Source organism: Balaenoptera acutorostrata, chromosome 9 (genome assembly GCF_949987535.1).
Source record: "Balaenoptera acutorostrata chromosome 9, mBalAcu1.1, whole genome shotgun sequence".
NCBI lineage: Eukaryota > Metazoa > Chordata > Mammalia > Artiodactyla > Balaenopteridae > Balaenoptera > Balaenoptera acutorostrata.
In genome coordinates, this window is record NC_080072.1 from 105,153,349 (window position 1) to 105,164,738 (window position 11,390).

Below are 11,390 nucleotides of genomic sequence, written 5' to 3' on the forward strand. Positions count from 1 at the left end.
GAAACTGCAGCAAGTGAACCCTGGGATAAGGGGGGACTACTGTATGTGGTGGTTAAGTAGCACAGCTCCCCCATAAGAGCCTGTTTAGTGGACTCAAAAGGCAAAGGCCCTTGGAGGTCATGTGGTCCCAACTCTCACCCAAGGAAGAGATTCTTACCGCACCATCTTTTGCAAATGCCACTACAACACATCTAGTAATAAGGAGCTCATGCCCCTTCAAAGGAGCATTTTCCAAACATGAGGCAGCTTTATTTGTCAACAGTTCTTCCTTCTTTTGAAACAAAACCTGCATCTTTGGAGTGCCTCTCTGCAACAAAAGATGAATCTCATATTACTCTTTCACCCCTCCCACCCCCATTGAAGTCTTGGTCACTGGTGCTCTGAATTAAGAGAAAAGGGGACAACTTGCCGCCTCTGGAGTCCAGAGGAACACACCCTACACATGGCTGCATGTGAAGAATGACCTTGTGTCAAGGAGCTATGAATAATAAGATTTAATGAAATTACAAATGCTGAAAAAGACAATGTCTCCGACGAGAGAAGTGGCTTGTGTTCAAGCAGAACATCCAGAAAATCCTTCATCAACATTTCCAAGAACAGAAATATGATGATGGCAAGCTATTAACCTCAACCGCAGCCCCTTTCAAAATGAAAAACAAAAAACACACTTCTGATTCATCAATATCACCTTGTATTCTTGTTTCATTGTTTAGTGAAATAAATTTTATTTACCACATTAGGGAACCCCAACAATACAAACAGAAATTCCAAACATATAAGCACAGCCTGACAGCAACTGTTCAGAAAGTTAGTAGCCAAAATTCTTCTTCCTGATATAAATGTAAGGTCCCACTCTTCAAAATTTTCCTGTAATATAACAACATCCTTGCTCCATTTTCTTCCATTATTGGTGGATTTTTTTTTTTTTTTCCAGAACACACTGTGTTGTTTTGTTTTCTTCTTAGGGAATATTACACTTATTGCTGAGCTAGTGGTTACTTCTGTACCATTCTAACGATTAAATCCTAAGCATGAAGGTTATAAGCTACCTTAGATGGTCCTTCTCTCTTTTGGGGCTCCCTCCCTTCGCTTCTAAAAACACACACACACACACACACACAAAATGAATGCAGTTATCAAAAGATTTAGTTTACAGAACTGTCACTGAAGGTGATTATATTACCTTCAACCCAACTTTATGTATAAAAAGAAGGTCATGGTTATTCTTCTAAGATAGTGACTGGGATCTGATTTTCTAATAATTTAGGAAGAAATGTTGTTATTTTCTTGTTTTCTCAATGACCACATACCCAATGTGCCAACAAAATGAACTACTATGAATTTCAAAACAGGCAAAAGATGCTAGAACAATTTTAAAAGCAAACATTCCTACCGTACACAGTAACAGAGATGGATCTCGGACATAACGAGCAGTGCAAGAAACCAGATATAAAAGAGTATTTATCGTATGAGGCTATTTTTATAAAGTTCGGGAACAGGCAAAACTCACGTATGGTGAGACTCGTCCAAATGCTTGTCATCTGCTGCGGGCGGTGGGCTAGTCTGGGAAGGGGCACCAGGGAGCCTTCCACAATGAAGGAAATGTTCTACATCTTGATCTGGCTAACGGTTACCACACGTGCATATATGACACTTCATCTGGCTGTTCACTGAGTATACATTAACTGTACACTTGTGTACATTTTTCTATTATACCTCAATCAGGAAAAAAATTGCAACATATTGTTTCCAAGTGCCTTTTAAGTTTCAATTGCAAAAGGAAGAAAACTGTAGTGTACTGAAACTATAGCAGTTCCACGTGCCCACACTATTACTAACTTCAGAGAATTCCTCATTATTTAATCTTCAAAAGAAATCATTTCTGGATCAAAGTAACAGACTAACATGTACAGGAGGAGTTACTTAAAATAGCAGCAGCTAGCATTCATAGAGGTTTTATAATATGCCAAGCACTTTATTTTCAGTATCTCATGTAATCCACACAACAGGGGTAACAGATACTATGGTTATTATACTCATTTCAGCGATGAGGAACCCAAGGCTTAGGTCAAGATCACTGCCCCAGCTCACACAAATAAAAAGAGATGAGCTAATCTATGTCAAGAATAGCTGAAAAGCAAGCTATATGTTTACATTAGGGCAATATAAAAATTTTGTAACAAAACGTAAGCAGAATATAACTAAGTTCAGTAACATAACCTGTGTGTTTTTCCCCCTCTCAAGTAAGATGTAAGGAACTTCACAGTTCCTTAATTCTATGGTTAAAAGCACATCACTGGTTCTCAAGAACTGAAGTCCTGACTCACATTCCAACTGATACGTAGCAGAACAAAATGTGCTTTGGGGTAGTTTTTTGTTATCTCTGGCCATCAAAATACATCACACAGCAAAGTGCCTGAACAACTGTGAACCACGACAGGCCCAATGCTAACTTTAGTGTTTACTCCCATTCATTCCAGAGTTCTTTCAATCTGGCCATACTACTAGAAGGCAAGCCCAGGATGAAGGTGGGAAAAAAATTAAATATTCTCTAAAAGGCTTCTTTATTTTCTAAACACTTAGTATTGTAAGGAGAATTCGGTAGAGTACTACACGGGAATAGGATGGAGAGAATTGCGACACACAACATGATTTTAATCAGAAACAAAATACATCAAATTAACCATCAAATAGGCTACTGCACTCTGCACTAGTTGAAAACTACAAGCACTGGAATTCACATTCATTTTTAACTATTCTCAGAAGAGGAAAATCAATTAACTAGACGATCCAAGATTCAGAACTGCTCTTCCTTGAAAAGTACACAAGAATCAAACTGGGCTCATATTCTGAAGAATGTCTGTATCCAAAAATGATTCAGGGGCAGGGGAGGTGGGGCAGGGAGAGGAAGACATGCTGATGCTTCTCAAAAATCTTGCTCCAAAGATTTTACAGAATATTTTTGGTAGATATATTTTCATTTACGCACGGCTGCTGGCAAGTCTGCAAAGCGATGCCTTAAAAAATACTAGCAATCAGAAAGAATTCTTCAAAAGACAACAGAAAAGAGAGAGACCCTAAATGAATTTAAATTCTGTAATAATGTTACAAAAACACAAGAAAAGTCATATAAAAACAAAAGAGCAAACTCAAATATGCCTATGCAAACAAGCATTTCATCTCTGCAAAATACTTTGCTTCACAGAAAAGGCTGATTTTGCTCTCGGTTGAAAAGTTATTAAAACAATAAAAGCAGCCCTTACAGGCAAGACCAAACTGTAACACGATTTTACATATTTATCAAAAGATCATTCAGAAAAAACTTACCAAGTCTGCAACGTGTATATGCTTGTGCTTCGGAGGCAAAGCGGAAAAGTGACTTTCTGTACTTACAGCGGCGTGCACTTCAGGGTAAAGACACATCACCACGGTCGTGCTTGTAAGAAAGTCCTGACCAGCAATCTGCCTTTGGGTTGGGCTCTTCTCTTACAAGATAAGCTGTTAAGTCCTGTCTTGATTTTAGATCTGCTAATATATGGAGTCTTCTAATGTAGCCTCTCTCCACACCCCACCCCCGCCACCCTCCCCCCTGCCTCACCACTCGGCTCCCCTCCCTTTCCACACACGCACATACACACATACAAAAAAGGCACTGCAGGGCAGAAATTCCTCAGGTGCTCGCTAATGGAATTCCCAGGGTCTTGGAGCCGCTTCGGGGATCAAGAGATCTCATCGCCCCTGCTGGGTTAAGGAGCAGCAAGTCTGTCCCATTTAATCAAATACAGAATGAATTTTCAGCTCTATTCACTAGCTTGTCTCCAGGGCTCTCAAAAGGCACCAGGCAGCTAGAATCACACACATGTGGCTCTTTTAGGCAAGTATAATTAGTTTGATTTTAAAAAGCCACATTAATAATATCACCTCAGGACCATTATTCAGGGGACAGATGACAATGATACTGTATGTTTTAAGCCTGACAATGGGGGAAAGAGCACAAACAATGAGGGAAAACTTGAAGGATTAAAAAACAAAAACAAAAAAAACAAAAAAAACCAACAACCAGTTTTTCATTTAATTGTAATCCAATATTTTTAAAGTAACATTAAGTATATTCCATATACCATCTCTTAATCGCAATTGAAAGGAATCAAGTAAAGCCCTCCTCCCCATTCTCTTGAAAATGAGTTAGTACCATATACACAACAAAAATTTATAAATGGAATGTTTATAAATCAATGAAATGTCTACATACAATATAAAAATTCAATAAAAACAATAAAGCATTCTCTAATTCAAGTTAACAAAATTTCTTGAAAAAGGCACCCATCAAAAACCACAGTAAAATCAAGTCCTTCAGAGCAATCTATTTAGCAACCAACCAAATTCCCTTTCTAATTAGTTTCTATTAAGTAGTAAGATCATATATCTAAAGAAAGACTATCTCTAGACAGCTCACCTTCTCTTGCGACGTGTTGCCTTATCTGCACTCCTACATAGTACAAATGTTAATCACAAGGCAATGGCTAATGTAACGATGTGTTAAAAATAACAGATTTTTCACTTAATTATTTTTAATTTCCTATCTCCAGCCTGATTTCACTACAATAATGTTTAATTCCTGAAGCACTTCTCCAGGATTTTACTTAGAAACAATATCAATTTTTAGTCTAAATGCCTGCATAAGAAACATTTCTAGAGAAGACACATTTTACTTCAACTAACATTTTGACAAAACCATAAATGAAATCATCCAGAAAGTCATGAAAGCACACAGGCAAAGAGGAAAAATAAGAAGGCACAAGAGCTAGTCAACAGGTTTTACCTGACCTTTTTAGAGCCCAGCCCTATGGCAGAAGTTCTTAATCCAACGTAAAGCCTTCCTCTTTATATACACCTTGCAGATGGGGGCAGAGGTGGGGGAAGTCCTATCTTAAAGTGAACTTAATTCCTCCCATGCACAGTCAAACCACCTGCAAAAAAGGCAAGGAGTAACATTGACTTAGAAGCCAACCGACACAAGCTAGATCAGTATGCTCCAAGTCCTAAGGGTTCTCTGTACTTCCCGGCTTGAGAGTCAGAGCTGTTTAAGTACTTTCCACAGAAGAGGAGGTTGATGAGAACCATGGCAATCAATCAAAGCATCGCAAGTGAGTTACTACACAAACAACAGCACAGTACCTCTAGTAACTGATTTTCCCGGTTGACTGAACTATTCAAACGAAGACAGATTTCCCAAATACTATATCCGAGTTTTTGCATGAAAGTTAAACAATATACACTTGTGTGTTTTTTATAGAAATATAAATGTGTCTGCTCCACACACTGCCAAACACACACCCAGGGCACGTCTTTACAAAATGAAACAGTTTTTCTCCATCCTTCTCATGTAACTTCAAATACGAGGCAGTTCATTTCAACATGTGCAAAACAGAAACTACAGTATTTGGTGCCTCTCTGGGTTCCTAAGAATGGTTTCTAGTTAAGCACTAACTTAAATTTTCCAGTTTTCTGGAGTTTTCTTTCATCTTGTCCTAAAAGTTGAACTACCCCCGCATTTTCAGCTAAAATAGACTACCCCAAAAAAATGAGCTATGAAATGTAATAGAACGTTTAGAATTATACTGAGAATAAATCCATTTCATTCTCCAGCCCCTTCCCCACCCTCTCCTAGCAGACACTGCCCACTAGGTATTCCAAAAGTCAGCTGGAGAGTCTGCGGGTTGTGGCATCAGTGAGGCGTGGAATCAGAACTGGCCTCTTTCATCTTTACTGGCCACTGGCCTGAGACTAAATCTCATGTTACCTTTTAGTCCTATCTTCTGTTTCTCAAGGTGTCTGATTCAGGACACAGAGGTTCTGTTAATGAGGTTCCCTCAATTCTAGATCTCAACTGGAAAGCAGCCTGCCCTTAAGGCACCTGCCACCCTCTGGAGTCCGGACTGGGAAAGGCAGGCATTCTGGAGAAAGCTCCTTTTGGAGAGCCTTCCACCTGATTTGGTGGGGTTGGGAGAACAATGAAGGGAAAGGCGAGAGAGCCTCTCTAGCCCCCTCGGTGATTTATTACTGAAATTCCTAGATGTGGAGAGAATGCAACAAAGGTCTGGAAGCTGCAGAGTGAAATAAATAGCGAGCTCTAATGTATTTAGCAAATGATAATGCAATCCACAGAAAGCTATACAGAGGAGAAGGAAAAATACGCTCCCTGGGGCTGGGAAGTCACTGAGTCTGTGAAGGCAAAGATACATTGCGCAGGAAATTTCTCTTGATTCTCCCTACACATAAATCACTGTCTCTCGCGGGCGCTCTGCGGGGATGGAGGTTGAGAGACGCGAGGGACCCCGCTCCCTTGGGAAAACGTGCCGGCGCCCCGTGCTCCCCGGTATGCTGCATCTCACCTGCCCCAGCGGATCATTGTCAAAGAGGTTTAATCGTGTCACTGACACCTCACCCCGCCTCCTCCCACGAGGTGGCTCAGAGTTCCCGAGGACGGGGGACGTAGGCGCTCCCCACTGCGCATCCGTCAGCTGCCCTCCCCAGACCCCGCACGCAGCCTGGACCCCCACGCCCTCCCGGGCACTCCGGCCAACCCGCCCCCGGACCTCCAGCTCCCAAGCCTCGTGGCGCCCAAGCCCGGTGTCCCCAGGCCACCCCTCCCGCCCACCCTTAGGTGGGACCCCACCCCCGCACCTCTCAGCAGGGCTGGCTAAGCCCCCAGACCTCCTGCGCGGCAGCCGGCTCCGAAAGCCACCCCCAGGTCATCCCCCGCGCGCTGGCGGCGGCTACGGCAGCAGCGGCGGCTGCGATCCGAACGGGCCCCTCCATGCACGGGGCAGGGCAGCGGGAGGGCGCGGCGCCTCGCACGCCGGTGCGGGGGCGTGGGGGCGGGCGGCGCGGGGTCCCAGTCTCCTCGCACCAAGCCGCGCGAGCCGGGCACCCGGGACTCAGGGGAGGGGAGCCCGGGGTGGGGGGGGCGGAGTCACCGGGGCGCGCCCCCGCGGCCGCGCTCCTCCCCTCCAAGGCGCGCGGGCGCGTAACCCGGCGGGCGCTGGGCCAGCGAGGAGCACGCGAGGAGCTGGAGGAGGGAACCCGGCCGCGGAGGCCGCAGCTCCCCGACGGCCCGCGCCCCGCCGGAGGGTGCGCGCGCAGCCTGCCAGATCAGCGGCTTGGAGGGGGGGATGGGCCGTACCAACGTGCAGGGGGGGCGCTCCGTGCAGGCCCTTCTCCCAGTCCCCCTCCAGCTTGCTCTCCGAGAGAGCTACCCCAGAAAAGGAGAAGTCAGTCTCTGCTTTGGTTTAGGCTGGGTGAGGATGAGCTGCCTTAGCAATTCCCGGAGTTTCCCATAATGCCTTCATTCCTTTTCCCCTCACCTTTACTTCACCGGGAGAGGCGGCGTTTGGGGCGGGTCCACTACTGGTCTACACGTTCCCCTGTTTCCCCGCCCAGGCCCGGCCCCTCACCCCTCCACCTAAGCAGTGTGCGAAGCCAGCCGGTCCGTCCATTCTCTTGGCTCGTACCTAGTATCTGCTTTATGGTTCCAGCTTCCCGCCGCTTTTGGTACCTTCGCTTTTAACCCACTTTCAGTGTTTAGATTCTTAGGCAGTTTCCTCTGATTCCCATCACACCCGCCCTGCATTCACATACACGCAGGCAGGTAACAAAACTTCTCAGAGACTAGGAGAGGCTCAGTGTCACCTGGTGCAACCAGCACGGCCTTTGGCCCCAGAGTCTTCCCAACTCGTCCTTTGGACGTGCCCCAAGTGATCTGATCTCACTGAATTTCAGTTGTTCAAACAGAAAAAGGGGGAAATAATTTCTGTTTAAAAGGTTGTTGTGAAGCATAAATATGATACTTAGTGGAAAGCACCTGCCACTGCATGGACATTTGGGAACTGTGACTTCTATATACTACTACTACTACTAATAATAATAATTATTATTAGCAGTTAATTTTTTTTATTAATTAATTAATTAATTTATTTATGGCTGTGTTGGGTCTTCGTTTCTGTGCGAGGGCTTTCTCTAGTTGCGGCAAGTGGGGGCCACTCTTCATCGCGGTGCGTGGGCCTCTCACTATCGCGGCCTCTCTTGTTGCAGAGCACAGGCTCCAGACACGCAGGCTCAGTAGTTGTGGCTCACGGGCCTAGTTGCTCCGCGGCATGTGGGATCTTCCCAGACCAGGGCTCGAACCCGTGTCCCCTGCATTAGCAGGCAGATTCTCAACCACTGCGCCACCAGGGAAGCCCAGCAGTTAATTTTTTAACCATCATCATCTTTACTTACTATTTAACTACAGAAAGAGCTCTAATGATACTTGGAATTCAAAAACACTCAGTACTGAACATCAGGAGAAATATGACAGAACTCCTTACCTTCTTAACTTGAATTTCACAAGCAAAGGCTCTGAAAGTGGGGTGATGTTCAGACAGTTTAGTTTTTTGCTTTAGCTATATCCAGGGTCTTTATGAAAGTATCAGGTCCTAAGAAAGTCAGTATAGGAGGGAAAAAAAGAACTCTACTTGTTTGTTCTCTATTGTTCCATTTTTTACTTATTCAAACCGAGTCTGTGTGTTATTAACTTAAGGTATATTAAATGATTTTTCAATCAGTAAATAAAATGTCCTGGAAACACTGAAGGAAAAACATTGAAAGTTTATCTGAACTGAGAGTTGTGTGTGAATGGGATGGAAGTCTTGCAGGTTTCTTGCGGCACTCTGTAAGAATCCTAGCTGTCCCCTACCACAGCGGTTCCACTACAGACCCTTCTAGGGTCCTCTCTTGGGGCCCAATTGATTCTGGGCACCCCCAAGTCTCACAGTGTCAGTTGAATATCACTATGCCTATCGTTACTCATAATCAGACCTGAGAAATAATCATGATGTTGTGGATACTGATTACTCCCTTGCTGCCTTGCTTGTAAAGTGGAGTATTCATTTCAGGGGCAAACAGTTTTTCATTCATGAATCATTCACTTGTTTGTTCACTTATAAGTGTAAAGTAATATTTTGCAACCTTATTGAGCACCTACTCTATGCCACCGCTAGGCAAAAAGGTACATAGAGAAATATGGCACAGTCCCAAGCTTCAAAGAGCTCACAGTCTGATTGTGATACTGATACATCGATGGATAAGTGCATTGAGACGTCTTCAGTGCAATGAACAGGCGGATGTGAGAGCACAGGGGCAGTGCGGCCAACCCAGTCTAGAGTTTGGGGGGAGTGGCGGGCGGCTTGTCAAGAAAGACTTCCCAAAGGAAGTGACCCATGAACTAAGCCTGAAAGGGTAGTAGGGCTTAGCCAGGTACAGGTGAAGGAGTGGAAGGACCATCTAGGCAGAGGGGACATTATGAATAAAGGAACAGAGGCAAGAAACAAGACAGCCCAAAGGGACTGCAAACTCTTCTTTGTGGTTGAAGTGTGAGAGGCCAGGTAGGGATTGGTAAGGGAAGGCACTGCAGGAGGAAGCTGAAGCCAGATCACAGGAGGCTGTGCGTGTCATTCCAAGAAGCTGGGACTCGATCCTGTAGGCAATGGGGAGTCAATGCACAGTTTTAAGTGGGAGTGTGATGTGGCCAGGTTTATATTTAGAGATATCACCTAGCAGCAGCCATAAGGACAGATTTAAGGGACTTCCCTGGCAGCCCGGTGGTTAAGACTCTGCACCTGCAATGCAGGGGATGCAGGTTCGATCCCTGGTTGGGGAACTAAGATCCCACATGCCTCACGGCACGGCCAAAAAATAAAAATAAATACATAAATAAAAAAGAAACTGCTCTCAGGAAAAAGAAAACAAAAGGACAGATTAAAGGGAGCCAAGCCTGAGATCAAAAAATGTGGACGCTTCTGAAGAATCCAGATAGTCCAATTGGATCAAGAGACTGAACTAGGACAACCATAATAAGGTCAGAGAAGAGAAGGGAAATTCTAGAAACAAGAGGGAATCTTGGCTGGACTTGGAACCTGATTGCATGTGGAAGGTAAAGAAGAGAGAGGACTCAAGGATGACATCAGCCTTCTAGCTTGAGAGGGTGGTGGCCATCTCCCTACCCCCACAGTACCCAGGAAGAGAGTCATGCCCTGAATAAGAGATGGATTTTAGGGGAACAATGATGTGTTTAATTTTGACACTTTTGAATTTGAGGTGCCCATGGACCCTCCAAGTACAGATGTCCACTAGATGGAAAAGTCCAAGCTGGACGTATTAGATTTGAAAGTCATCAGCATAGAGTAGTTTTTATACCATGAAAGTAGAAATGAAGCCTCAGGAAGAATGTGGAATTCTAGAAAGTTTTTGCCAAGGATAGATCTCTAAAACTCCGATATCTAAAGCCCCCAGTTATCCTGATGAATTTGGAGGGAAAATTGTTTACGGGACTCAAGGTGTGGGACTTGAAAAGGACGCTTGGGGAAAGTGGTGAGGGTTTGGAATAGTCATTAGGAAAAACAGAGTTGAAAAATGAAAGTTGAAAAGCAGTCACAGGATTGATGAGTGATGCTGAGGGCCTGGCTGAGGTTGGAGATCATGAATTTGTAGTGACGGAGTCTACATGGTTGTGTGACTTTCTTTATCAAAATTTAACCACTTAAGTGTGAGGGGAAAGCATAACACTGATCCAGATTTAGCATTGTGCTGGAGGATGTGCAAGAAGGAGATTAATACACAGTATTAGTAAGAAAATAATTTATATCATCAATCATAGAATCTAGGCTCTGAGCTGGAGTGATAGACTGGAATAAAATGAAAAGTTGAATAAAAGTAGATTTCTATGAGGTTAAAGGGCCCTTGTTTCAGGATTGAGAAGTGAAAAAGCCAGGAGGTCTTTGGTTACGATCCCCAATTTCCGAGGTGGAATAGTTCCAGGTAACTATTAGGTCCAGCACGCTAATGGATGCTGGTGGATGAAGTGGTACAGAGATTTAAGGTCATCAGAATTTATGGGATAAGGGGACATTGGGCCTTGAGAGATGGTCAGACATTGAAGGTACCTAGAGGATGTTAAGAGAAATACCATGAGCCCAAGTCCATAGTGACTAGCTGAGAAGGTTGCTAAGTGACACAGATGTACATTCAATGAATTTTAGGCCTGAATTGGGTGCTTTTCTAATACAAAATAAATGCTAAAATTGATTCTCCAAGAATAACACAACGGGCAGTTGAATGAAACAGACCTGAATCAAATTCTGACACCACCTCATATGACTTGGTCAAGTTACTTAAGCTCTTGGAGTCTTGATTTTACCATTTGTAAAATAGGGATGATACTAATACCTTATATACCCACTTGATACTTTCATAGGGTTGCTGGGAAGATTAATTGAGATGATATGTATGAAGCACTTAATACTTGGAACATGGCAAACACTGAATAAAAATTAGCTATAATAATAGGTAAT

At 43.9% G+C, this 11,390-nt stretch overlaps 1 protein-coding gene across 7 annotated transcripts in view; it reads right to left on the minus strand.

Moving 5' to 3' along the window:
• CDON (cell adhesion associated, oncogene regulated) overlaps positions 1-7,097 on the minus strand; it is a 102,570-nt gene extending 95,473 nt beyond the window's left edge. For 4 of the 7 annotated variants that reach the window (XR_009009236.1, XR_009009235.1, XR_009009234.1 and 1 more), the window contains exon 1: positions 6,688-7,097. The gene's annotated coding sequence lies outside the window, so the exon portion shown is untranslated. Of the gene's footprint in view, positions 1-3,327; positions 3,526-4,827; positions 4,971-6,687 lie in introns of those variants that run through there. The other 3 variants (XM_057552666.1, XM_057552665.1, XM_007183392.2) reach the window with 3 other exon arrangements.
• Positions 7,098-11,390: the final 4,293 nt, after the last annotated feature.